Raw genomic sequence first — 25,948 nt, 5'->3', positions numbered from 1 at the left:
GAAGGGAGAACTAACCCAGCGAGAATTTTACAAGAAGAATTTCAGACAATCACAAACCAGAAAAAATAAGCTTTATGGGGCAAATGTATCTATGGTGCAACTCCATTCAAGACTGTGGGTTACACAAAGCGAGCCCAATCCCCTCACAAATATCACTGAGACCATCACTGACAAACCAGGGAAAATTCGGCACAGATGTAGACCCTATGCAATTCCATTACAGTCACTCAAGTCGCATGTGGCAGAATCTGGTGCAGAATTTAGCTCTTTTGTATCCAATCACACAGCCACCCTCTTTTCCAGCTTCCGTGCTTTGCTTTCCTTTCTCATTACCTCATTCCACCTTCCTCTCCCTGAAGGTTCACTTTCCATACCAAGCCAGGAGACAGAAAGGCAGCAAGGTGCATTACTTGCTAAAGGCTCCAGTAGCAAATGCAGGTGACCATGCAGAGATATTAGCAACCCAGGGACAGACACAATTATGGAGTGTGCTAAACCTGAGAACATCCCTAATGGCAACATATTAAAAGAAGGTCATATAACCCCAAGAGAAGCCAATTCTAAGGATCTGTTGTCCCCCCTCTTAAAAGCCAGAGGTGCGCATGTGATGGATTTTTAGAAGTTTGTGGGTTCTCATTCTATGGAGGGCAGCTTGTTTCCATCACAAACCTGGCTGCAGGATATTCAAAGCCTCATGCCATGTCTTCACTTGGCTGGAACGGGCTGGGAGCTGTCGCACACTGTCGGATGGCTCATTTTTTAGAGCTCAGTAATCTGATCGCATGTTGTATTCTTAGAATAACTCCCGTTGAGGCCTTCCACAGTCACAGAAACCTGCCAACAGTTGTGTCTCCTCTGTCTGAACTGCGCATTGGATTTCATGAAGCTCTAGCCAACATACCAACTGTAGCCCTCCACCAGAAAGCCCTTTATCCTCCCTGAAGCCTTCCCCATGGAGGCACAGGATGAAAAAACAGAGAGTGCAGCAAAGAAAGAGTCTCCCTCAGGTTCTTTCTCTGCTTGTTGTTCTCTTTACAGCCCTGTGCATTTGCAGCAGGTTTGCATCTCACTCCTATTAGATGTCTATCCCCAGCAGCATTAGATCTGTCTCTCGTCCCATCTCACTCCTGATTGCAGCTACCTGGATTCAGTAAATTCCACCAAGATTTTCCTAAGAGAAGCACAAAACATCTGTAATCCCCCATTCCTAACTCTGCTCATTTCATAGAAGTAGTAGTCATCATTGAGGAAGAAGTTCAAAGCAGGCCCCTAAGCCATGAGAAATATGTCCCAATCCAATTTCTCAGCTATTCTTTGCTGTCTTCCAGTAACAAAATATTGTTTGTACAAGGCACTCTCACAGAAATTTTCCCCACTAGCTTGGGATAAACCCTGTGTATCAGAGAGCATGTGCTCACAGAAAGGAGAAAGTGGGAGACTAGAGATTCTATTCTGCACCGGGTGGGAGTGAATAGTGGCCTCTGCAGACAGTCTCTACTGTGAAATGGTGTTAAAATACCAGCTCCTTGGTGCAGTCTGGTCCATTCCAAAGGCAAGAAAAGAATATTTGCATTGGGAAGTACTCTGATGAGTGGCATGGGTAAGCGATCTCTGACAGTGATGGCCTAACAGTATCCCAAAAGGGGTTAAGTAAATCAGACACAGGGAAATTATCTGATCCATCTTTTCAATCTGGTGGTATAATTTTAGTGAATGACTAGTGGGATGTCACTGTTTTCTGGACTTCATATTTATTTACTTAACTGTTGATTACGAAACACAAAAACATCTCCTCCAAGAATTGCACACACCGGAAACTGACTGCCACAAATAAATCAAGCCACTAGGAAGTTACAGACATGCAGTACATCATCTGCGCCTTTCAACGTGCTATAAGCACGAAACAAAACTAAACAGGGAGTTGGTCCCAGGTTCTGTCGGCACATGACTTAGACAAAATTCTAACACGGGGACGAGTATCTCAGCTAAATCATCACTGTCAAATCTATTGCCTCAGGTCTGCTTCCCAGCCTTCCTCTTTTTTCATCTCGCTTGTTCCTTTCCTCTTTCCTTCCAGTTATAGTAGATGCCTTCTTGGGCATCATCTTTTTAAAAATATGCCTCATATGCCAGTCCTAGACCCACTCACCTTGTCTATCTACCGCATAGTCCTTCCGCCTCAGCAAGATCACTGCAACAATAAACCACTCACTGATATCTTCCCTGATACTAAGTTCAATACCATCATCGTTAGACTCTCTCCTGCTCATTCACTACTGTCCGACCTTCCATTTCCTACCAAAGTCCTGGGAAAAGTCTTCTCCTCTGCCTGTCTCCCAGCATGCTTTCAGTCCAGCTTCTTCTCCTTCCAGACCACTGAAACTGCCCTTTCTACATAGTCAATGATCTTGCTCTCTCTAGCCCTGGTTCCCTCCCTCCTGACTGCTTGATATTGCCCACCATGACCTAGCACATCCTTGCTCTTCTATTTTCACCCCATAACTCCCCTTTGTCTGGTACGAACTTCTCCACTAAGGTTTTAGCCCTTGGCCTCATCTCTCCTCTCCACTTGCTATTCCCCACTGGCCTTCCCTCTTTCCGAATTTAACATTGCGTATCAATTTCCTACACAGGTGGTTTTCTAAACATTGCACCGAGTCTGCTAAAAGTCAGCGTGCGTTAATCGCTCTTGGTCGGCCGACAAAATACTTCCACCCCTGCGAGTGGCATTCAGTTTGTTGACAGGACAGCGCTCCTGCCGACAAAGCTGCATTCACACTGCCACTTGCTGCAACAAAACTTTTGTTTTTCAGGGGTAGCCTGAGTCTCTAAACGCTAAATTAATGAGGTAAAAATTCACACACATCTAGCTTCTTTCAAACTTCACAAAAATCTGTATTGTTCCTCCCTTCTTACCACACAGTCAGTGCTGAATTCACAGCCAGACACTCCCTTAGGAGGAGGTGAAACATAATTACATAGCTACTGTATGTCCTCACCTCAGTACAGCTTGGTGTTTCCTTTACTGTACATGCCCTGGCCCTCACACTCCCCATGATTTGGCTGCATATACATAGAAAGACTATAGGGGTGTCTTCCAACCACAAGAGGGGGCCAGCTTCATAGTTGCTCAGAGCTGCCATTGTACAGTAGGGTTCATTACTCTGACCTAACCCCAAATTGCCACTTTGCTTTCTACCCACCCTAGTTCCATAAATCTACCCATCCCTTCCAACTATAGTCTCTGTCAAGATTGTGTCTGTGGAAACTCTTCTGCTAAAGCACATATGCATCCCTAAGTCTACTGTCTTGGCTAGAGTAGTTTCTTCCTCCATGGTTTCCCTAAGCCCCAGCCCTGCATGCAAATTTGACTGTTCAAAATGCACCTCCTTGGCTCCTCACCCATGCCCAAAAGCAGTAGCATAGCACTCCTGTCCTCAGAGGTCTTTGCTGCCCATTTCAGCATCAAGCAGAAAATCTACTTCCTAGTCTCCAAGGTCCCTTGTGTTATCTCCCCTCCCATTGCCATTACTTCTTAGTTTGGGCTCTGCTCTTTCTCTCCCAAACCCATTCTCTATGCTGTTAGATCCTTCCCACACGATGTCCTTACCACGAGGTGGCATAGCTTCCTTGTCTCTTTGTGCCAGACTGATTCCCCAGCTTTCCCTAAGTCTCATCTCAGGAACTATTTCTTCTCCTTGGCCTGTGACTCCTAATCCTCTTGCCAATAAAAGAATTAAACACACTACTTTAGTATCCCACTTTTCCCATCCTCAAGCTCCAACCCTGAAACTTGGCTTTAGTACCTCAACATCTTCCATGGCCTGCCCCATGCTATGCAGGCATTTGTGGTGTCCCAGGGAGATCTGCTCTGTAACAAGGCTGTGGAACAATCAAGAGAAGTCTGACCCCAAGGAATCCATATATGGTTTCACACTGAGCCCAATACATAGTGGGACATGACCTAGGAATTTAGTCAGTACTATGCAGAGAACTATGACGTGCAGAGGTATTCAATATATCTGATGGTTCTATGCACCAATCTCAGGTCTTAATGATTTAATTCAAGGAAATCACAGTACCCTGGGATACAATTTACTGCACTATTGTACACACAAACTACTTGTATATGCAAGTCAAGAAAACTGTGCAGCATGTTGCCATTAAATTGAGCTCTGCAGAGGAAAAGACTGATTTTATTTTGTGCCATCTACAGTGACAAGCACATTATCCATGCTTATTAATTAAATCACCATTACGGAATTATTGTGTATGAGGCACACCATAGAAAAACACAGTGCATTTTATTGTGCCTTATTGTAAATATTTGGCCCCTGGCCAAGTCAATCCCAGAACCTTCTCTGCGATCCCTGTAGAGCATCAAAGAATGCCACCAGCACAGCACTAACTAATTGGGGGTAAGCCACTTCGGCATAAACACATGTACTAGACCATCAGGAATTTTATATTTGGCTCTGAGAACAGAATTCCATCTCTGTGATCATTCACTCCTGGGTTGCTCCCTTGCATGGCTCTAATGAGCTCTAACCCTCCTCAAGAAAGGCTCACGGCTCCTGCGATAAGAGAAGAACTGAGTCCCTATGTTCATTCAATCCTAGCAATAATCTTTTGAGGCCAACAATCAACACAGCAAGCTGATCAGGTACTTCTTTAAAAATCCTCTGACCCACTGGTTTTGATATAGGGCATGTAACTTGGCAAATGTGAGATCAGTGCCACCTGAACCTTCAGTACTGTCGCTACAACTTGCTTTCATCTCTTGCTTATGCAAAGTGTGTGGCTCTGATCTGTGCTCCTTACTCCTCTGAAATGGCATAGAAGAGGAGGTGACATTTATTAGGCAGGACATTCTTGTTACACTGGGCCAAGGCCATCCCATTAGAGAGAGATTCCGACACATCCCTTCAGAAGGAATAATTAGCACTTACACGGCACTTTTAATCTGCAGATCTCAAGCTGCTTTACAAAGGAGGATAAGTATAACTCAAGTATAATTTTTCCTCATTTGGGAAACAGAGGCCGAGGTTGATTAAAGTCAGGGCCGCCCAGAGGATTCAGGGGGCCTGAGGTCTTTGGCGGCGAGTCCTGGGGCCGAAGGACTCCCCGCCGTGGGTCTTCGGGGCAGTTCAGCGGCAGGTCCTGGAGTGGAAGGACCCCTCACCGCCAAATTGCTGCCAAATACCTGGAGCGGAAGAAGCTCCGGGGGCCCGGGCCCCGCGAGAATTTTCTGGGGCCCCCGGAGCGAGTGAAGGACCCCACTCCAGGGTCCCCAAAACTGTTCGTGGGGGCCCCAGTGGAGCCCAGGGCAAAGTGCCCCACTTGCCCCTTCCGGGCGACCCTAGTTAAAGTCACTTGCCTAGGGTCACAGAACAAGTCTGGGACAGAGTAGGAGATAAAACTCAGGTCTCCCAACTCCCAGTCTAATGATCTATACAATGGGCCACACTTGCCTCTGTGAAGGGGCTACTCTTGGAAAGGTCTATATTTATTCCCCTCCTTTTTCTACAACAAAAGTAATCCTGGAAGTGCCATACTAGATCAGACAACTGGTATCAGCTGGTGGCCAGCACCAGATGCTTCAGAGGAAGGTGCAAGAAACCCCCTAATGGACAGGTATGGAACAACCTGCAAATAGCAGGAGTTTCTCACTAACCCCTGCAGTGCATAATGTTGGCTTAGAGCTGATCCTAAGGTTTAGACTCTGACTAGCGCTCACACAGATGCACAGTGGGAGGGGAGTGAGTTAGGATCTTCCTCTGCTTGCATAGCTCACCTAAAGGCTAGGCAGAACTGGATTGCACCTACTATTCCCTAATTATTCCTCCAGGGCACAGGGAGTATTACAGAGAAGATGGACTGGGGGCAGGACCATGATGCACTCTTTAAAGGGCTGTAGAAGTGTACTTATTCTTCCATTCACTGGGGAGTTCCAGGCAATGTGGCTCTACACCACCCTTCCCACCAAATGCAATCTCATCTTCAGTGAATGAGTGGGATGCCCATATCCGCTGCACGCTGCCCATACACCTCAGGCCATAGTCATGCAAGATAAACCCACCCAACAAAGCATTCAAAAAACCCACACGGAGATCTGTAGCAAGAGCACTCTAAAACTGCAGGGCAGCGCAAGGATTGTTCTGAGATCTCCTAAAGTCAAACTGGGACAAACTGGGTGGGACCTGTTAGTGGATTTAGTTAGTATCTCTCAGATAGAAGGATCTCAGAGTACGTACGTGTTCTCTCTAGCTGAGAAATGCTACATCTGTAATGTAAGATCATTTTTCCTTACCTATCACAATGTATTATCTGTACTACAGTAGCCCTACAGGCCCCAATCAAGGATTAGGGCTCCATTGTGCTAAGTACAGTACATAAATGACAGTTCCTGCCCCAGAGTTTACAATCTTATTCTCTCCTCATTTCTGCCTGCTCTCCAGCCAAGCTTCTCTCCTACAACCTCTTACTCCCACTTCTTGCTTCCTGTCCCTTCTTTCAAGCTGCACTTTATGTTCAAATCAGTCTCCTAACTGGTATACTCCAATTTCAATCCACTTCTGTTCTCTGAAGCCAATACATGATCATGTCTACATAAAACTCTTTGGACAAAAACTCTCCCGAGATATGGGGAGCAATAAGTCAATGAGAGGAAACCGTAGACACAATCTGGCCCTTTCTCTGTTAACTGTACTGCAGCTGGCTGTGATTTTAGATTGCCAGGTCTTCAAGGCCAATGCTTCGCTTGTTCTTTAATCTATTTTTCTTTTTGTAAATTGCCATGCACAGTAATGGAGCTATATAAATAACACTAATAATTAACCAAACTCATACTTGGTAGAAGGCTTTCATCAAGCACAGGCCAACTTCACTGTGTTTCAAGCTAAGGGCTCAAATCTGAATCTTGAGAAGAGAAGGGATGTCAAAGTTGAGGTTGTGATATAATCTGGACTGCAGGTGAATGAATGGTGAATGGCTCAAGAAAGTCATTCCAGGTAGAATAGTTTCAACCAATCATCATCAGTTTCTAGATCAGAGTCCCCTATCCCTGCTGGAGGCAGGACGTATCATGGAGGAGTGTGTGCAGTCAGCAGGGGAGGATTTGGAGGAATACCCATGAAAACGGGTCAGAAGTTCAAGGTGACAGTTAAAAAGGAACAGCTGCTAGCTGCACACCCTTGAGCAGCAGGTGTGGGAAGGCCCCAGAGGTTTAGCCAGTTCTGCCAGTGACCAACAGCCTTGGGAGGCCACCTGTCTGAGCATAAATTGCATGGAGCCTTCCTGGTTTCATTCCATAGGTCTTCACCACACAGAGACAATACAGGGCTTGTTACAGAGCAGATAACAAGCAACTGCTAAGAACTACTAAATGGCTGTAATCCTGCTACACTGAGATTCTCAGTACTGTCTTGGAGAGAGGGTTTTGTCACTCTCTCTCTTTTTTAACTAATTGGTTTCTTCCTTTATTAGACCAAATATTCCTGTTGATGGTGAAATGTTGGTAGGGTATATTATCTTACTCTGTGGATGTTTTAGAACATACAGATATGCTGATATTTTTATTTAAATATGTCATTCAGGTTTTGTGAAGTTATGTTCCGCATCCTTCAGTATACATTAAATAAATATCAAGACCTCTTTCATACAACAGGCTATTCTCCCCTCCCCTCAACATCCTGACCACAGTGTGAAATTACAAAAGCTCCTAGCTCCTGAGGATCATGTCTACATGTTCTTCGCCTATTGACAGACTACTCCTGCTCGTGCAACATCACACATCCCTACTTATCACATCACTTGGTATTTTCCAAAGAACACCTGGCTAGAGTCACCTTTCCACTGTGGATTTGACCTATAAGAATGCTGAATTTAGGTTCAACCTCTGAGATCCTCAACCCATGTTCTGAAAAGCGGCTGCATGATTCCCCCTTGTAAGACATCGCTCTAATTACTTTGTTTTGCTTGAGTCATTTTGATACTGCTTTCCTCTAGAGACAGTAGCATTTGCTCATCTCTTTGTAATCAGAAATATTCACTTGGATGTTTTTTTCTTCTTTGTTTTTTGTTTCAGCCTCTGACCAATATTTACTTTCTATCACACACACAAAAATACGTTAAAAGAACATTATTAAGAGTGCAAAGTCAAGCACACAAAAGTTAGAAAATGCCAGAATTAAGGCTGCCTGTGCCCAGATCCATCACACAGAGGTCTGCCACTTGCATTAGCGGAGTAACTGCTATCAGTGGAAGGTTGACATTCTCTACGTGGAGCAGCACTAGAGGAGGATGAGACATAATTTGCCATTCAGCTTCACAGCTATTTGCTGATAGCAGAGGAATGTTGAGACTCAAGAATCCTGAGTTCTATTCCAGTTCTAGAGGGGAATGTTCTCTAGTGGTCACAGATCTTACTGCCTTATTTCCCCAACCTTCTCTCCCATCTCCTCCAACCTCCCTCTCCCATACCAGCCCTGTCTTGCCCCAACTCCTCATCCTAGTCTTCCTTCCCACCACACCCCCAGCATCTCACCGAGCCAGCCCCAGTCTCCACTCCTCATCCCAGTCCCAGTCTCCATCCTGGGCAACTCAACCCAGTGCCAAATCTCCTCCCTCGCTGCCCCTGGTTTCTTGTCCCAAGTCTCCCTGCCCAGCCAGTTGTGGTTCTCAACTCCGCACCCTACCCAGGGTGAAGTGACTTCAATCTCTAGATTTAATGATGATTTAAATCAGCATGCAGGAAACCTTAGTTTAATTAATCCATTTTAATCATGTTTTACATTTGTACTTCTTAGTTATTTTCCTACAGAAATGTTAATTCTTATTGGTAACCATTAAAATATTTATTTGTAACAATTACATAATTATATAATGTGGTGCTTCTTTTTGCTAAGCAAAAGGATAAAGTATATTTAACTATAGCTATACACATTCATTTAAGCAATTAGAAAGCTCAACTTACATTTATTCAGATTCTTCATTTTTACATTTGAAAATGGCAGATGATGCATTTCTTATTTACTAGATAATGATTAATTTTTTATACCATTTCTGTTAAGCTCTGTTTGGCTGGAAATTCAAATTCAATTAAATACACAAACCAGCATTTAAAAAAAAATAACATAAAACTACCTTAAATGAATTGGAAATATAAGAAAAAAAGTTTATCAAAAAATGCTGTGCATTTAAAACTAACTGATTAGTAGGGCTGTCAATTAAATACAGTTAACTCATGCGATTAACTCAAAAATTAATTGTGATTAAAAAAATAACCGTGATTAATCACACTGTTAAACAACAGAATACCAATTTAAATTAATTAAATATTGTTGGATTTTTTTTTTACATTTTCAAATATATCTATTTCAATTACAACACAGAATATAAAGTGTACAGTGCTCACTTTATATTATTTTTATTACAAATATTTGCACTGGAAAAATGGTAAACAAAATAAATGGTATTTTTCAGATCACATCAAACAAGTACTGTAGTGCAATTTCTTTATCATGAAAGTGCAACTTACAAACATAGGGAGTTTTTGTTACATAACTGCATTCAAAAACAAAACAGTGTAAAACATTACAGCCTACAAGTCCACTCAGTCCTACTTCTTGTTCAGCCAATCGCTAAGAGAAACAAGTTTGTTTACATTGACGGGAGATAATCCTGTCCACTTCTTAATTACAATGTCACCTGAAAATGAGAACAGGAGTTTGGATGGCACTGTTGTAGCTGGCATCACAAGATATTTACGTGCAAGATGCGCTAAAGATTCATATGCCTCTTCATGCTTTGGCCATGAGATGTTAGATGGGGTGGGATCTGAGACGCTACAGAGAATTCTTTCCTAGGTGCTGGCTGGTGAGTGTTGCCCACATGCTCAGGGTTTAACTGATCGTCATATTTGGGGTCGGGAAGGAATTTTCCTCCAGGGAAGATTGGCAGAGGCCCTGGAGGTTTTTTGCCTTCCTCTGCAGCATGGGGCACGGGTCACTTGCTGGAGGATTCTCTGCACCTTGAGGTCTTTAAACCATGATTTGAGGACTTCAATAACTCAGATATAGGTTAAGGGTTTGTTATAGGAGTGGGTGGGTGAGATTCTGTGGCCTCCTGTGCAGGAGGTCAGACTAGATGACCATAATAGTCCCTTCTGACCTTAAGTCTATGAGTCTATAAATGTTAACAAACTTGTTTGTCTGAGTGATTGGCTGTACAAGAAGTAGGACTGATTGGCATTGTTCTATTTTTGAATGCAGGGTTTTTTTGTACATTATTCTACATTTGTAAGTTCAACTTTCATGATAAAGAGATTGCACTACAGTACTTGAATTAGGTGAATTGAAAAATACTATTTATTTTGGTTTTTACAGTGCAAATCTAAAGTAAGCACTGTACATTTTGTATTCTGTGTTGTAATTGAAATCAATATATTTGAAAATGTAGAAAACATCCAAAGATATTTAAATAAATGGTATTCTATTGTTTAACAGCACAATTGTGTGATTGTGATTAATTTTTTAAATCTCAAGATTAATTTAATCCTGCAATTAATCACGATTAATTTTTTTAATCGCTTGACAGCCCTACTGATTCGTGAATTGAACCGATTATTTCTGGTGTTTATATCCTTTGAGATTTTAAGACTAGTAGATCACACCTCTCACACCTAGTTTTTACTCATAGATTGTTGTTGTTGTCTTGTCCCACTTCATAGATTGAAAGAAGAAAATAAGCATTCCTGCCTTTTTAGCTCCCAATTAATTTCTTAACCTTGAATGAACTAATCATTGAACTAGACTAACTGAATAAACTGAAATGAAGAAACTAGTCTCTCTACACATGCAGACTAGCTACCACTCCAGATGCTTAGCCAGTGATTTTATCAGTTTTGTGGCTTGACTTTCTTTAAATCTTAGCAACAAATAAATACTGCCAACCATTATTTTTCGCATTTAATTGAAATGATTTTAATAGATTATAAATTTAGATCTTAACCCAGATTGTCAAATTCTAATTTTAGTTAGGTTTATTTTTAAAAATAAACCAGTGCTTAATTTAAATCAAAGCCATCTGATTTAAATAAAAACTATCCATTAAAAAACCCAAACCATCCATTTTAATCAACCCTCACCCCAGCTCCTCATTCAATCTGTACCACATCCCCATTGACTATAAGTCCCCACAACATCCTTGCCTAGCCAATACTGGTCTCCATTCCTCCACACCCAGGCTCTTTGTCTCTATCTATCTCCTCTGCTGCCATCTGCCCCACCGCCAGTCTTGGTCTTATCCCTCTGTATTTGAATCAGGTGCCTTCTTCCTCCTTTTGCCTGGGCTCTAGCAAAGGGAGCACTGAGATCATAGGAGAGACAGTGTCCCTGCCTGCAGTTCCTCTGCCCAGAGCCACAGAAGTCCATGGCACAGAGGAGGAACAATTGTAAGGAAAGTCCTGCTCAGTTCCTGTAGCCCTAGGTTGCAGCATGTTCAGTGCAAACAGAATCTTTAGATAATTTAGCTGCCAGACTCTAATACAAATAGCCTCGGAGCTTCGTAGTTTCTAAGGGTATGTCTACACTACGAAATTAGGTTGTATTTACACAAGTCTTTTTTTTAGAAATCATTTTTATATAATTGATTGTGCGTGTCTCCACAGAAAATGCTCTAAGTGCATTAAGTCAGCGGATTGCGTCCACAGTACCAAGACTAGCATCGACTTCTAGAGCGTTCCACTGTGAGTAGCTATCCCAGAGTTCCCGCAGTCTCTGCTGCCCATTGGGATTCTGAGTTGAGATCCCAACGCCTGATGGGGCAAAAACTGTGTCGTGGGTGGTTCTGGGTACATGTAATCAGGCCCCCTCTCCCTCCCTGAAAGCAACGGCAGACAATTGTTTCACACTTTTTTTCCTGGGTTACCTGAGCAGACATCATATCATGGAACCCACTCAGCTCACTGTCACCGTATGTCTCCTGGGTGCTGGCAGACGTGGGACTGCATTGCAACACAGCAGCAGCTCATTGCCTTTTGGCAGCAGATGGTGCATTACGACTGGTAGCCATCGTCATCGTACTTCTGGGTGCTCTTTTAGCTGATCTCGGTGAGGTCAGTCAGGGTGCCTGGGAGTGACTCAGACAGGTCATTCCCCAGTCGTACTGCACCATCTTCTGGCAAGCACCCAGGAGATGACGATGGCTAGCAGTCATAATGCAGCATCTTCTGCCAAACACCCAGGAGATGACAATGGCTACCAGCCATTATGCACCGTTTGCTGCCAGCCTAAGATGCATAAGATAGATGGAGTGGATCAAAACAAGAAATAGATCAGATTTGTTTTGTATTCATTTGCTCCCCCCTCCCTCTGTGAAATCATCAGCCTGCTAAACCCAAGGTTTTGAGTTCAATCCTTGAGGGGGCCATTCTGTGTGACAGTTGTTTGTGTTTCTCCTTGATGCAAAGCCACCCCCACCTTTGTTGATTTTAATTCCCTGTAAGCCATGTCATCAGTTGCCCCTCCCGCCGTCAGAGCAATGGCAGACAATTGTTTCACACCTTTTTTCAGCGCAGACGGCCTAGCACTGGGAACATGGAGCCTGCTCAGATCACCATGGCATTTATGAGCACTGTAAACCAGAACCTGCAAAAGTGAAACCAGGTGAGGAGGCGACAGCAGTGTAGTGATGAGAGTGATGAGGACATAGACATGAATATAGACTTCTCACAAAGTACGGGCCCCGGCAATGTGGACATCATGGTGTTAATGGGGCAGGTTCATGCCATGGAATGTCGATTGTGGGCCCGGGAAACAAGCACAGACTGGTGGGACTACATAGTGTTGCAGGTCTGGGATGATTACCAGTGACTGGGAAACTTTCGCATGCGCAAGGGCACTTCCATGGAACTTTGTGACTTGCTTTCCCCTCCCCGAAGCACCAGAATACCAAGATGAGAGCAGCCCTCACAGTTGAGAAGTGAGTGTCGATAGCCCTGTGGAAGCTTGCAATGCCAGACAGCTACTGGTCAGTCAGGCATCATTTTGGAGTGGGCAAATCTACTGTGAGGGTTGCTGTGATCCAAGCAGCCAACACAATCAAAGAGCTGCTGATATCAAGGGTAGTGACTCTGGGAAATGTTCAGGCCATAGCGGATGGCTTTGCTGCAATAGGATTTCCTAATTGCGGTGGGGCGACGGACGGAACCCATATCCCTATCTTGGAACCGAAGCACCAAGCCAGCGAGTACATAAACCGAAAGGGGTACTTTTCAATGGTGCTGCAAGCACTGGTGGATCACAAGGGACATTCCACCAACCAATCAATGTGGGATGGCTGGGAAAGGTTGAATCTTCTGGAACTCTGGTTTGTTTCAAAAGCTGCAGGAAGGGACTTTCTTCTCAGACCAGAAAATAACTGTTGGGGATGTTGAAATGCCTATAGTTATCCTTAATGGAGTAAGGCTGGGTCCCCAAGCCTCATGAAGGCTTATACAGGCAGCCTGGACAGTAGTCAGGAGCTGTTCAACTATAGGCTGAGCAAGTGCAGAATGGTGGTAGAATGTGCATTTGGACGTTTAAAAGCACACTGGTGCAGTTTACTGACTCGGACAGACCTCAGCAAAACCAGTATTCCGATTGTTTTTACTGCTTGCTGTGTGCTCCACAATATCTGTGAGAGTAAGGGGGAGACGTTTATGGTGGGGTGGGAGGTTGAGGCAAATCGCCTGGCCACTGATTACGCGCAGCCAGATACTAGGGCGGTTAGAAGACTACAGGAGTGTGCGGTGCACATCGGAGAAGCTTTGAAAACCAGTTTTATGACTGGCCAGGCTACAGTGTGAAAGTTCAGTTTGTGTCTCCTTAACGAACCCCCCCTCCCTTGGTTCACTCTACTTCCCTGTAAGCTAACCACCCTCCCTCCTCCCCGCCTTCGATCACAGCATGCAGAGGCAATAAAGTCATTGCTGCTTCACATTCATGCATTCTTTATTAATTCATCACACAAATAGAAGGATAACTGCCAAGGTAGCCCGGGAAGGGTGTGGGAGGAGGGAAGGACAACGCCACACTGCACTTTAAAACTTTAAAAAACTTAAAAACTTATTGAATGCCAGCCTTCTGTTGTTTGGGCAATCCTCTGGGGTGGAGTGGTTGGGTGCCCGGAGGCCCCCCCCACCGCGTTCTTGGGCGTCTGGGTGAGGAGGCTATGGAAGTTGGGGAGGAGGGCAGTTGGTTATACACGGGCTGTAGCAGCGGTCTGTGCTCATGCTGCCTTTCCTGCAGCTCAACCATACATTGGAGCGTATGAGTTTGATGCTCCAGCAGCCTGAGCATTGACTCCTGCCTTCTGTCAGCAAGCTGATGCCACATATCTTCCGCCCGCCACTTACTCTCTTCAGCCCGCCATCTCTCCTTGTATTCATATTGTGCTTTCCTGCACTCTGACATTGTTTGCCTCCATGCATTCTCTGTGCTCTGTCAGTGTGGGAGTTCAGCATGAGCTCAGAGAACATTTCATCCCGACTGCATTTTTTTTTCCACCTTCTAATCTTCACTAACCTCTGGGAAGGAGAAACATATGCAGCTGGTGCAGGAAAAAAAAAGGGAGAGTGGTAGTTAAAAAGACACATTTTATAGAACAATGGGTCCATTCTCTCATGGTAAACCTTGCTGTTAACATTACATAGCAATGTGCTTTCATTACAAGGTCACATTTTGATGGCTGCACCCCTCCCCCATCACGTGGCTAACAGTGGGGAACATTTCTGTTCAGCCACAGGCAAATAGCATAGCAGGAACGGGCACTTCTGAATGTCCGCTTAATAAAACCACCCTATTTCAACCAGATGACCATGAATGATATCACTCTCCTGATGACAACATAGAGAGATAAAAGAACGGATGTTGTTTGAATGCCAATAAACACTGGGACCATACATTGCAATGCTTTGTTCTGCAATGATTCCCGACTTCGTGCTTCTGGCCTGGCGTGGTAAAGTGTCCTACCCTGGAGGACGGAATAAGGCTGCCCTCCCCAGAAACCTTTTGCAAAGGCTTTGGGAGTACATCCAGGAGAGCTTTATGGAGATGTCCCTGGAGGATTTCCGCTTCATCCCCAGACACGTTAACAGACTTTTCCAGTAGCTGTACTGGCCGCAAATGCCCGGGGAAATTAACCATTAAACATGCTTGCTTTAAACCATGTCTAATATTTACAAAAGAAAGATACACTCACCAGAGGTCCCTTCTCTGCCTTCAGGGTCCGGGAGGCAGCCTTCGGTGGGTTCGGGGGTTACTGGCTCCAGGTCCAGGGTGAGAAACAGATACTGGCTGTTGGGAAAACTGGTTTATCCGCTTCCTTGCTGTGAGCTCTCTCTTCATTATCATCCTTCTTGTCCCCCAAACCTGCTTCTGTATTGCGTCCTACTCCACTGACGGAGTCAAAGCACAGGGTTGGGGTACTGGTGGCTGCACCCCCTAGAATGGCATGCAGCTCATCACAGAAGCGGCATGTTTGGGGACGTTTGCCTCTCTGGTTTTTTGGTATGCTTGCCTTAGCTCCTTACGTTTCACATGGCACTGCTGCGGGTCCCTGTTATAGCCTCTGTCCTTCATGTCCTTGGAGACTTTTTCAAATGTTTTGGCATTTCGTGTAGTGGAAATGAGTTCAGCTAGCACAGATTCATCTCCCCATACAGTGATCAGATCCCGTACCTCCCGTTCAGTCCATGCTGGAGCTCTTTTGCAATTCTGGGACTCCATGGTCACCTCTGCTGATGAGCTCTGCATGGTCATCTGTGCTGATCAGCTCGCAGTGCTGGCCAAACAGGAAATGAGATTCAAAAGTTCACGGGACTTTTCCTGTCTACCTGGCCAGCGCATATGAGTTGAGAGCACTGTCCAGAGCGGTCACAATGGAGCACTCTGGGATAGCTCCCGGAGGCCAATACTGTTGAATTGTGTCCATACTACCCCAAATTCAACCTGGCAAGGCAGATGTCAGCGCTAATCCCCTCGTCAGAGGCGGAGTAAAGAAATCGATTTAAAGAGCCCTTTAAGTTAAAAAAAAAAAAAAAGGTCTTTGTCGTGTGGACAGGTGCAGGGTTAAATCGAGGTAACGCTGCTAAATTTGACTTAAAATTGCAGGGTAGACCAGGCTTAAGACTGGAGATTAGCACCTTTAGAGAAAAGAAAGTTGCATACCTGTAACGTTTGTTTCAGTAATGTACGACTCATAATAGATCAGTATGCACATTCCCCCAGAGTAGGAGCAGCGGTGCTGTGAGTTCTGTCTATGGGTAGGACAAGGAACTAATGGTTAGAGGCAATGGACTTGCTTTCTCTCTCTAACAGAGGGGGAATCTGCCCAGCGCTGGTGTGTATCTGTGTCAATTTCTTCTAGATAGACACTGGGAAGCACAGACCTAGATCATAAATCATACATTCAGGGTGGGAATCCCAGAATTGCTCAGCACCAGCCTAAGTTTGCTCCTACTGGACTCCATAGGAGTTTGACCGTTGACATCAATGGGAGCAGAGTTAACCCAGCACTGAATGCTTTTGAAAATGCTACCTTCTCAGAACAAGAATTACAAATACGTAGTTTTATTTTGTAGCACTGGAATTTTAGCTTCAGTTTCTAATCACCTGAAAAAGCAGTTTTTTAATTTCATTTAATGCCGTAGTTGACAGTGTTTCAGATGACGCTCAATATAGTTAAAACCGATTAGTTCCTCTTTTTTACACTGCCCCGACATGAGAAGTTTATATCACAACATGAAATTAACGGCAAAATTAGAGCAAATAAAAAGGAAATTTCCCCCCAAAAAACTTTAATACAATATTAAATATTTAATATTAATATTAAAACCATCAATAAGTATCTTGTTGGAATAGTGTACTTTAAAATATCAACAACTAAACCTGCGAAAATCAGGCATTTCAAAGAGAAGATTCACAAACATCCACCCCTCTCACACCCTACAATACTTTGCACCACCCGCTTCACAGAAATACAGGTATGTCAAAAGCATCACTACTACTTCTCAAATGTTTGCAATTAACAATGAAAAAATAATGTATGCATGCACATTAATCCCCCCTCTGTACTCTGAGTGAAAAAGGGAAGGTCTAGTCTGTTTAAGATCCTTCTCCAATTCCCACACAGCATGTCCATTAAGTTAACTAATCTATTTCTCTGGGACCGATCTCCTATAGGATATTTCCTAGTGTTTTGTCCACTGAAGTTTAAAAAGTTCCCAAGCAATGGAGCTTTCACTACTCCCTTTGGGAGGAGGCTCCGCAACCTAATACATCACATTGCCAGGAAGCTTTTCCTGATATTTGGCCTATATTTCTACATTCTCTCCTATTAATCCTAGTTATATAGACATGTCCCCCATAAACCAATCCCGCTCTCTCCTAGATGTTAACACCCTTCAAATATTTTTAGATTTTTATTATGTGCCCTCCCCTCACACCTCTCAGTCAGCATTTAGCAGCAGTATACACATTTAGCTACTTCTATCTTTGGTCCTAAATCAATCCCTTCAGACCCCTGATCAGTGTTAGGTCTGGTATAATTGTTAGTCTTCTTAAAACTCATTCCACGTTTTCAAGATCTTTTTGGGTAACAGGCATGTGAAAAACTGGGCTTTTTGTTTGTTTAGTTTTTCCTCCAGAAAAAATCTCGACTCATTGGATTTAATCCATTTTCTTTTCTTTTGCAGTTTTTGAACTTCTCTGTCACTCTGAAGTTGTTAGATGAATATAATGTATATTTGAGAGCAAGCTGACACTAGAAATATTAGGCTTCAATTCTAAAGGAATGGTTCAGAAATTATGAGAGGTTGTTACATACCCATCAAAATAGACAGAGGACAAAGAGATACTACTTAGATATCTGGTTACCATTTATTCAATACTCAAAGTACATTCACAATAAAAAAAATAAAATAAAACCAAACCACACACCTGTCCAATTGTTTTGAACATTAACATTTGATAGACATGCCTTGTCTGTTAAATGTATAATCAGAGATTTCACTCAATTTTATAAAATCACTAGAAATGGCATGTTATGGATGTCATGATGCTCACTCTGTAATATGGTCACAACTTGGTAAATACAGATCTGATGTCTATAGTCCTGTATAATGTCTCTTTAAACAAAAGCTCACTGTTGTAATTATTAGTTTTGTTTCTGATATTTACATGGAAAGGATTTGTAAACCCAGTAAAACTTCCTAAATAAACACGCAGTGAAGAGAGAAGAGGAGAAAAAAGGAATGACATGAAACTTTAGACTCCAGTTGTGAATGAAGGCTATCACTGTTCTAAACATTTGAAAGAGAAGCAAGGAGAGCAGCAAGGTTTTTGTTATAGCTTTTATCAATCAATAAGAAAATGAAAGAACAACCCAAACACATGGGGAGGGAGGAGAACAGTGATTGAAGAGAAGATGATGGCTTGTGAGTAGAATGTGGAAGTGAGGAGAGCGGATGGAGCAGTGAAGTATTAAGGAAACTTGTTTTGCTGGAAGCCAGAAACTTTTGGAAGGTACATGGGTCAATTTAAAGAAATTATATATGCACTTTTACCTGGATCAGTGGTTCTCAACCTGCAGGCCACTTGCGGCCCAATCAGCACACAGCTGCAGCTCATGTGACATCCTGAGGGCCATAACTAGGGCGGGGTGGGAGAGGCACCTGACTTAGATGCAGAGCTGGGGGGTGGAGAGGTTGCGCAAAAATGGGACAGTGCAAGATCAGGTCCAGCATCGTTCATCACCACCCCCACCTCCCCCTGGAGCATAGCCAGAGGCCAGGGTGCTCAGTGTTCCTCCACCCCACACAGGATTGTGGGTCCAGTGACCCCAGCTGGAGCAGGTTTCCCAGCACGAGGACCGCAGCAGCAGATGGGTAGGGCAAGATGCACAGTTGAGCTTTGTGCAGCCGAGGTAAGAGACAAGTAGGCATGGGGAGGAGGGCTCAAGGGACTAGGACCGTGGGGAGGGAGGTGCAGCAGGCTAGGGCTGCAGGGAAGGGGGTGCAGCCAGCATATGGGAGACAGACTTTAGGTGGTGGGGGGACTGGTGGCAGTCCCTGGAAGGGGGGCGGGGGTTGAGTGAGGGAGGTTGAGCGCTGGGGAGCACTCCTGGGGGGCGGCTGAGGGCAGTTGCTGGGGGGGTCTGGGTGACAGTCCCTAGGTGGAGGGATGGGTACATGGGGAGCAGCCCCTGGGTGGGCCCATTCTGCCCTGGACAGGGCACTCACATGTGCCAGCCCATATTTGGAGGGGGTCTGGATGTTGTGGGGACAGTCCCGGGGGGGGGGTTGGGTATGGGGGGCAGTCCCTGGCTAGGAGGCCACCCCTCACCAGGCAGTGCTTCCCCTCTTTGCAGGCAGGGTGCACAGCTGTGCTCTCCGGGTGTTCAGCCCTGGCACGTCACTAGCAGCAGCACACAAGTGTGGGTGGCAATAGACCATGCCATGCCACCCTTACAGTAAATTAATTAATTTTAAGAATTAATGTTTTGACTTATTTTGCTAATTTAAAATGCTCTTAATAGATATTTGCCAGTGTTGAAATGAAAGGTATTATATCGATTTGAATCGTATTGCTGTCATATAACAAATATTAAACCTTATTTTTCGTAGCTATATGGATTATATATATATTGTGTGGATGCAGCTCACACAAGAAAGAGAGAGCTGCATATGCTACTCCTGGGGGAATTCTGTGCCACTGTGCACATGCAGAATTCATGTCCGGTGCAGAATTCCCTCTCTCCCCCACCCCAAGAAATTACATTCTGCCCCTTAAGTGCTGCAGTTCTGCCTTTCACCCACCAGACACCACTGTGGCACTAGAACAGCCAGCAGCCGGCTGTGTTCATCACAGCAGCCAAGTTAGGACAGACGGTGGGGCACACGGGGCTGTTGGAAGGTCCACAGACTGGGGTTCAGAACAGCAAGTTTGGGGGACAGACTGGGGCATGGGCTCAGGAGCTAGTGGGGTGACAGCATTGAGCCAGAAGCTGAATGGGAGTGGGGATGCAGGGCCACATGCGGATGGGGGTGCAAGGACACACAGAAACAGAGGCAGATGTGCCTGACTGAACGGGATTGGCTTGGGGTCAGCCAGGGTTTGCCTGGGGGAGGCTCCCCAACTCCTTAACAATCTCTCCCCTTCCTCCCCCTCCCCCCAAAAAATGCTGTTCCATACTTCTCCCACCCACACCCAACAACTCTCCAGGTTCACTCCTTTCCCTCTCCCTCAACTCCTTTGCTACCTTGGACACTCCCACAGCTTCCGAGGGGTGGGGGAAATACATTCCTATATTGTAGTTTAAATTAATTACACAAAGTTCTGTATTGCCTCATAAGGAATCTATTAGTTAAAAAATTACCTGAATCTTTTTTTTGGCCATATTGTTACAGACATACTTGCTAACAGGTATTTTGAAATAAATTACCAAAATAATTGAAACTGGTGTGTTTATACTGTGTTATTTTGACAGGCAAAATATGCAGAATTTTAAAATATTGTGTACAGAGTTTTAATTTTTTGGTACAGAATTCCCCAGGAGTAATACACGGCCCACAATGGTAAATAGGTTGAGAACCACTGCCCTGGTTATCCACAGCAAACAGATTTCATCTTGCAGGTCTACAAAAAGCAGCAAGTTTAGAAACAGGTAGAAAAGAAAGGAAGAACTGAAAGGATCAACAATGACATTAATGAAAGATGGTTAGCTAAATATGAAGAAAAAGCTAAGAATGGCAACCATCACACGTACTGGGCAAAGCATGTCCCTACATGATACTCTTCATTCTCTGTCTGAATAGAAAACCCCAGAGTATAGTGCCAAGTTGCTGAAAATGCACAGTAAGTACGACATGGATGTCTTGCCATTTGCTTAAACAACAAAAATAAAGCAAAAAAGAACATCTTATGTGGATTGGACTTTGATGAATAAATAATATGCATTTTCACACAACAAGGGACTCTACAGAGAGACAATGAACTTACAAAACAACTGAGGGAGAAACTTGAAAAACTACAGGCTAATGACATTAGTGCTGAAGTCTCAGCAGAAATCTGGCCTGATCTAATTAACAACAAAGAACTGGAATCACACAAAGGCAAAATTGAAAATTGATTCAGCGACGACGCAATGGAAACTTTTCATTAGCCAACCTTACTGCTCTCAACTACAGGTCAGAGGTTCCACCCAGAACGGGAAGAAGAGACTGAAACGTGGCTGATGGAACATCAACCTGAGTTTCTTCTTTCTCTGCTAGCACTGAAAATTGGAGATCCAAATTTTGAACCCAAATGTGTGTGTGTTTCAGAATTCTTTGGAACAAAATAACAAATGCAGCAAGACACAACAGCTTTCAGGGTTTTGTCAATTTTCTAAAAAGGTGAATGCCTGGCCAGTTAGCTCAGCATCAACTACTGTGTGTGTTTTTGGCACATTCCAGCTGGATTAGTTGAAACTGCAACGGGTTAGCTACCAAGGGAGAAAGGAGAGTGAGAGGTTTAGCTCATTAGTAGACTGGGAACGTGACTGAAGCTTTCCCTTTGGACAGCATGTGCCTTTTCCTGCTTGGGGAACACGTGTTTACACGAAGTGAATCATCAAAGATGTGTTTTGTGTTTCATTTCATTACACCGATGCAGATGTGTTTGTTTTTCAGTTTTTTCCCACTTGGGTTTTTTGGATTGGGAAAAACCACACCAATCCTGTCTGGTAACATAGTCCCCCAGAAATGAATACAACACCCCTAGGGCCTCACAACTGAGCCTCAGAGAGAGGGACTGTTCTGGGATGTACCAGCTTTCACCACTCAGCCCAAAATCACACTAGTCTTTTACTATAGCTCCATCACACTGCAAAGTCAAGCCTTGGCTGGCCATTCTCTCCTGGAAGTCTCTCTGCATCACTGCTTCCTCTGTGTCTCCCTCTCACTGAATATCTGTATTTTGGATTGACTAAGGCTGCATTCTTTCAAGCAGAACCTCATTGGCTAGGTTTTCGCTATATTTCTAATCTCTCTGTCTCCCTGTTCGTTATTTCTCTCTCCTCCCTGGCATGTACAATTCCTCTCTAATCACAGTCATCTGGAAGTGGCACTGAGGTGCTGTGTACCCACTTCCAGATCATTAAGGATGATGTTAAAGAACACCAGACCTGGCTCCCAAGCAGGCACACTGTCATTTATATCATTACCCTAACAATGGCACAACATTGTCTGAAAAGGTGAAAAACAAAGCCATTTGTTGTCTAAACCTCACTGATATTACAGCAGCAATCATAAGCATCCCAGCAACACAATTCCTGTTGCATCTTAGCTGCAATCAAAAGCTACCTTACTGATCACATAAGAAAACCAGATCTGATCCTGCTCCCAGAGAAGCGAATGGGACACTGGCCTTTGATTTCCTTTAGGGAAGGGCTAGGTCCAGTGAGCAAACAGGGAGGTAACCTAGCAGTGCTTTCCATGCAGTGAGTCCAAAGTAAGTGGAGACTGGCAGGCTGTCAGAAAAGTAAGCTGGGCTTCTCCTCCAGGAGCGTGATGGTATCTGCCTGAGCCAGCCAGACTGCTACTAGAGCAGTGGAACACCTCCAGCATCAAAAACAGTACACAGGGCAGAGGCACGCTTGGAAGAGAAGAGTCTGGTTCATTTTCACTTGGAGTAGGAGCCACTTCTCCTCAGTGGACTCCGTAGGGTGACCAGATGTCCTGATTTTATAGGCTCCTATTACCCCTCACCCCTGTCCTGATTTTTCACACTTGCTGTCTGGTCACCCTAGGACTCCAGCTACCCACAAGGGCACCTCAGCTAGGGGAAGCATGCACAGTGGGCCAAACTCAGAGGCGATGTGTAACTGAGGGAAGCGTGAGGCCTGGTCTGCACACAAACTTGTGCTGGTTTAACGATTTTAAACCAATTTAAACTAGTGCAAACCACATGCTGTCCACCATGCCTGGTTCATATCAATACATTTACAGGCACAAACTAAACCAATATAACCAGTTCTGAACTGATGATAGGTTATCCACAAAGGTGAAGGCAGTTTCGTTCTAAAGGTAGGTCACGTTCTGAACTGGGCTATCATGCCAGAAACAGCCCATCTGTGTGAGCCGCCTCCTGGTTAGAGATGGAGGAAGAGTTCTCAGTTGGGGGAGTCTGTAGCACCTCTGCAGGATAAATGAATTCTGTGCACATTAAACATAGACACAGCTGCATAACTTTCCCTTGCAGGCTGGGCCTGCTCCACACAGTTTGTCCTGTTCCACACTCTGGCTTATAAACTGTGAAGATGATCTCAGGACTATATTTACATCTCTGTCTGGTCAGATCTTTCCTTAGATCACACACTGGGCCCCTCTTCCTTGGCATGGACCCCAGAGATTAGTAAGCAAAGAAGGGTATAAATCAGTGGCTGGGGGCCTGCCAAGGGTGCCTTGAACTGACCGTTCACATTGGAAACAGGTGCACTGAGGACAAGCAGGGACATTGTACCATCACAGCATGAGTTGTGAGTTCATTACACTTCTTCGCCCTGTAAGTCTGGTCTGCGCTTTTCACCATGATGGTGCATTATTTACTTTTTGTACTTTGCTCACCTGCTCTAAAGCCCAGTGAAATTAATTGGAGTCCTTCCATTGACTTCAATGGGCTTTAGATCAGGCCCCTAGGTAAGTCCCTTTTGTTTCTGGTCAATTTCACTTCTGTTCTAGTTTTGCTCCTAGTCAATACTACATCCTGTCATTTCCCCTTCCTGAGTCTCACGCCCAACCTATCACATCGCTGCCATGTTTTGGCTGCAAATACTGCACAGAATGTTTAAAAACAAACAAACCCAACCAAAGAAAAACTACCTGTTTTTACTGGGATTTTTTTATGTTAATGGAAGTCGTGACAGATGGTATTAAGTGTGTTGATAATCTACATTTCATAACCAAGGAAGATGAGCAAGGTGGATTTTAAATTAAGGCCTTGTCTACCTACACAGGGAAGCTTTTAATTGTACACTAAGGTGTGACTTTAAACCAATATAGTTATACTTCTATTACACCTCATTGCAGTGATAATACAAGCAATAATACCAGAATAATTGATGACTATGTCTTCACCGTAGAGTTAATCCAGATGTTCAGTATCCGGCTGTGAGGACCTGGGTCAGCCTAACCCAGGTGTGGGCAGCCACACTGAAAAGTCTCATTAATGGTGTGCTCATTGGTGCTGCACTTGCTAGGACTTCTGGGGGCAAATGCATTCCCCAAGTTCTTGGTGATCCTCTGTGATTCTTTCCCAGTGAATTGTGGGGGAATTTGTCTGTCCTTCTGGGCACGGAGGGTACCGTGGGAAGGCACTGGAGGACTATCAGCACTCAAGTGGGTTAGCCTGCATCCTCATTGTGAAGTGGCAGGGTTAGGAACTCCAGCCCACAGCCCCGGCTGGGCCAGGCTGTCTGGGTTCAGAGCACCACTAGACTCAGTTCAGAGGGCCTTATGGGAGGGAGGTTAAGAGCAGCACACAGGTTAGAGCTCGGGTGAACTCTGCAGTGAAGAGATACCCTATAGATCAGTGATTCTCAACCTTTTTTCATCTGTGGACCCCTAAAAAAAAACATGAATGGAGCTGCAGACTCTTCTGGGAAGCTGCTGTCTGTATGTATAGTTGAATACTGTTCAGTCAGTTTCCAGTCTAAGTCTTTTGCGGACCCCTCAGATACCCCAGGTTGAGCACCATTGCTATAGGTATAAACTACATAAGTGTAACTGGTAAAAACTCCACATTGTTTTTGTGGTAAAACCTTCCGTTTTAGAGAAGGGCTTGGAAAAACTTCATCCATGCCAAACTGAAGGCGTGATCTACCTAGATGGGCCCATCAGAAGCCAATCAGCCCACAGTGACCTGTGAACTGCTGCACTTGAATCTTGGGAACAGGGAACCAAACTACTATGTTGGGGTGTGCAACCCAGGAAAAGAAAAAAAAAACTGGTTGGGAAGGGGAAGAGAGACCTCGGAAGAGATTCTTACTAGTGGAATGACAAATTGTTTTTCTGGAGACTTTTAACCACAGCATCTCAGCATCTCATTTGGTCTTGCCACAGAGCACTAGGATTTTTCCTATGAACTTCTATGCTTTGTCTCTTTTCCCCCTTGCGTTAGTTGATTGCTAGTTAACTCAAGATATTTATCACCTTTACTGTATAATAAGCCTGGGTGATCCACTCCACCTGTGGAACATACCCTTATCTGCTTTTCCACAGCCCCAGCCAGATACTTTTCCCCCTCTGCTGCAGGCTGATGCCTCTTTGTTTCTGACCATAGGAAGCCACTGTCTCTATCATTCTGTCCTTAGAGAAAAAAAGGGCACCGTACTAGCAAGCTAAGAACAGCCCAAAGGTGAAAAATATTCATACCAGGGCTGGAAATAGACAAAATATTGTCACCAGGAAGTGCAGAATTCATCCCCAGCTTGTGCTCAAAGATTTCCCATTCAAGGGCCATACAATGAGGCTGTGTAACAAACCCTGGACACATACACATTACATAAGCGCTGACTCTGTCGGTGCTCAGGGGCTGGAGCACCCACAGAAAAAAATATAGTGGAAGCTCAGCAACCACCGGCAGCTAGCTCCTCCCCACCAGTGCCTCCCCTTCCTGCCCCCAGCACTTCCTACCTGCCACAATCAGCTGTTCAGCAGCATACAGGAGGTGCTGTGAGTGGAGCAGGATGGGGTGCACTCAGGGGTGGAATGAGGCAGGCCTGAGGGGGGACTGAGCATCCCCCAGGAACTCTCAAAGTCAGCAACTCTGCACACAGACATCTATGGCTATCAGTGAGGATTGAACCTGGGACCTTCAGCACCAAATAACAGGCCTCTCCCACTTCAAGTTTAGAAGAACATAATGATGGT

The 25,948-nt window shown here is 44.5% G+C and overlaps 1 protein-coding gene across 1 annotated transcript in view; it reads right to left on the bottom strand.

Annotated features, from left to right (window-relative positions):
- Nucleotides 1-25,948, bottom strand: part of TEAD4 (TEA domain transcription factor 4) — an 85,752-nt gene that overhangs the window by 34,015 nt on the left and 25,789 nt on the right. The window lies entirely within an intron of this gene.

This window comes from Gopherus evgoodei, chromosome 1, assembly GCF_007399415.2.
Source record: "Gopherus evgoodei ecotype Sinaloan lineage chromosome 1, rGopEvg1_v1.p, whole genome shotgun sequence".
Classification (NCBI taxonomy): Eukaryota; Metazoa; Chordata; order Testudines; family Testudinidae; genus Gopherus; species Gopherus evgoodei.
The sequence above is the reverse complement of the archived record's forward strand: the minus strand, read 5'-3'. Positions and strand labels throughout refer to the sequence as shown.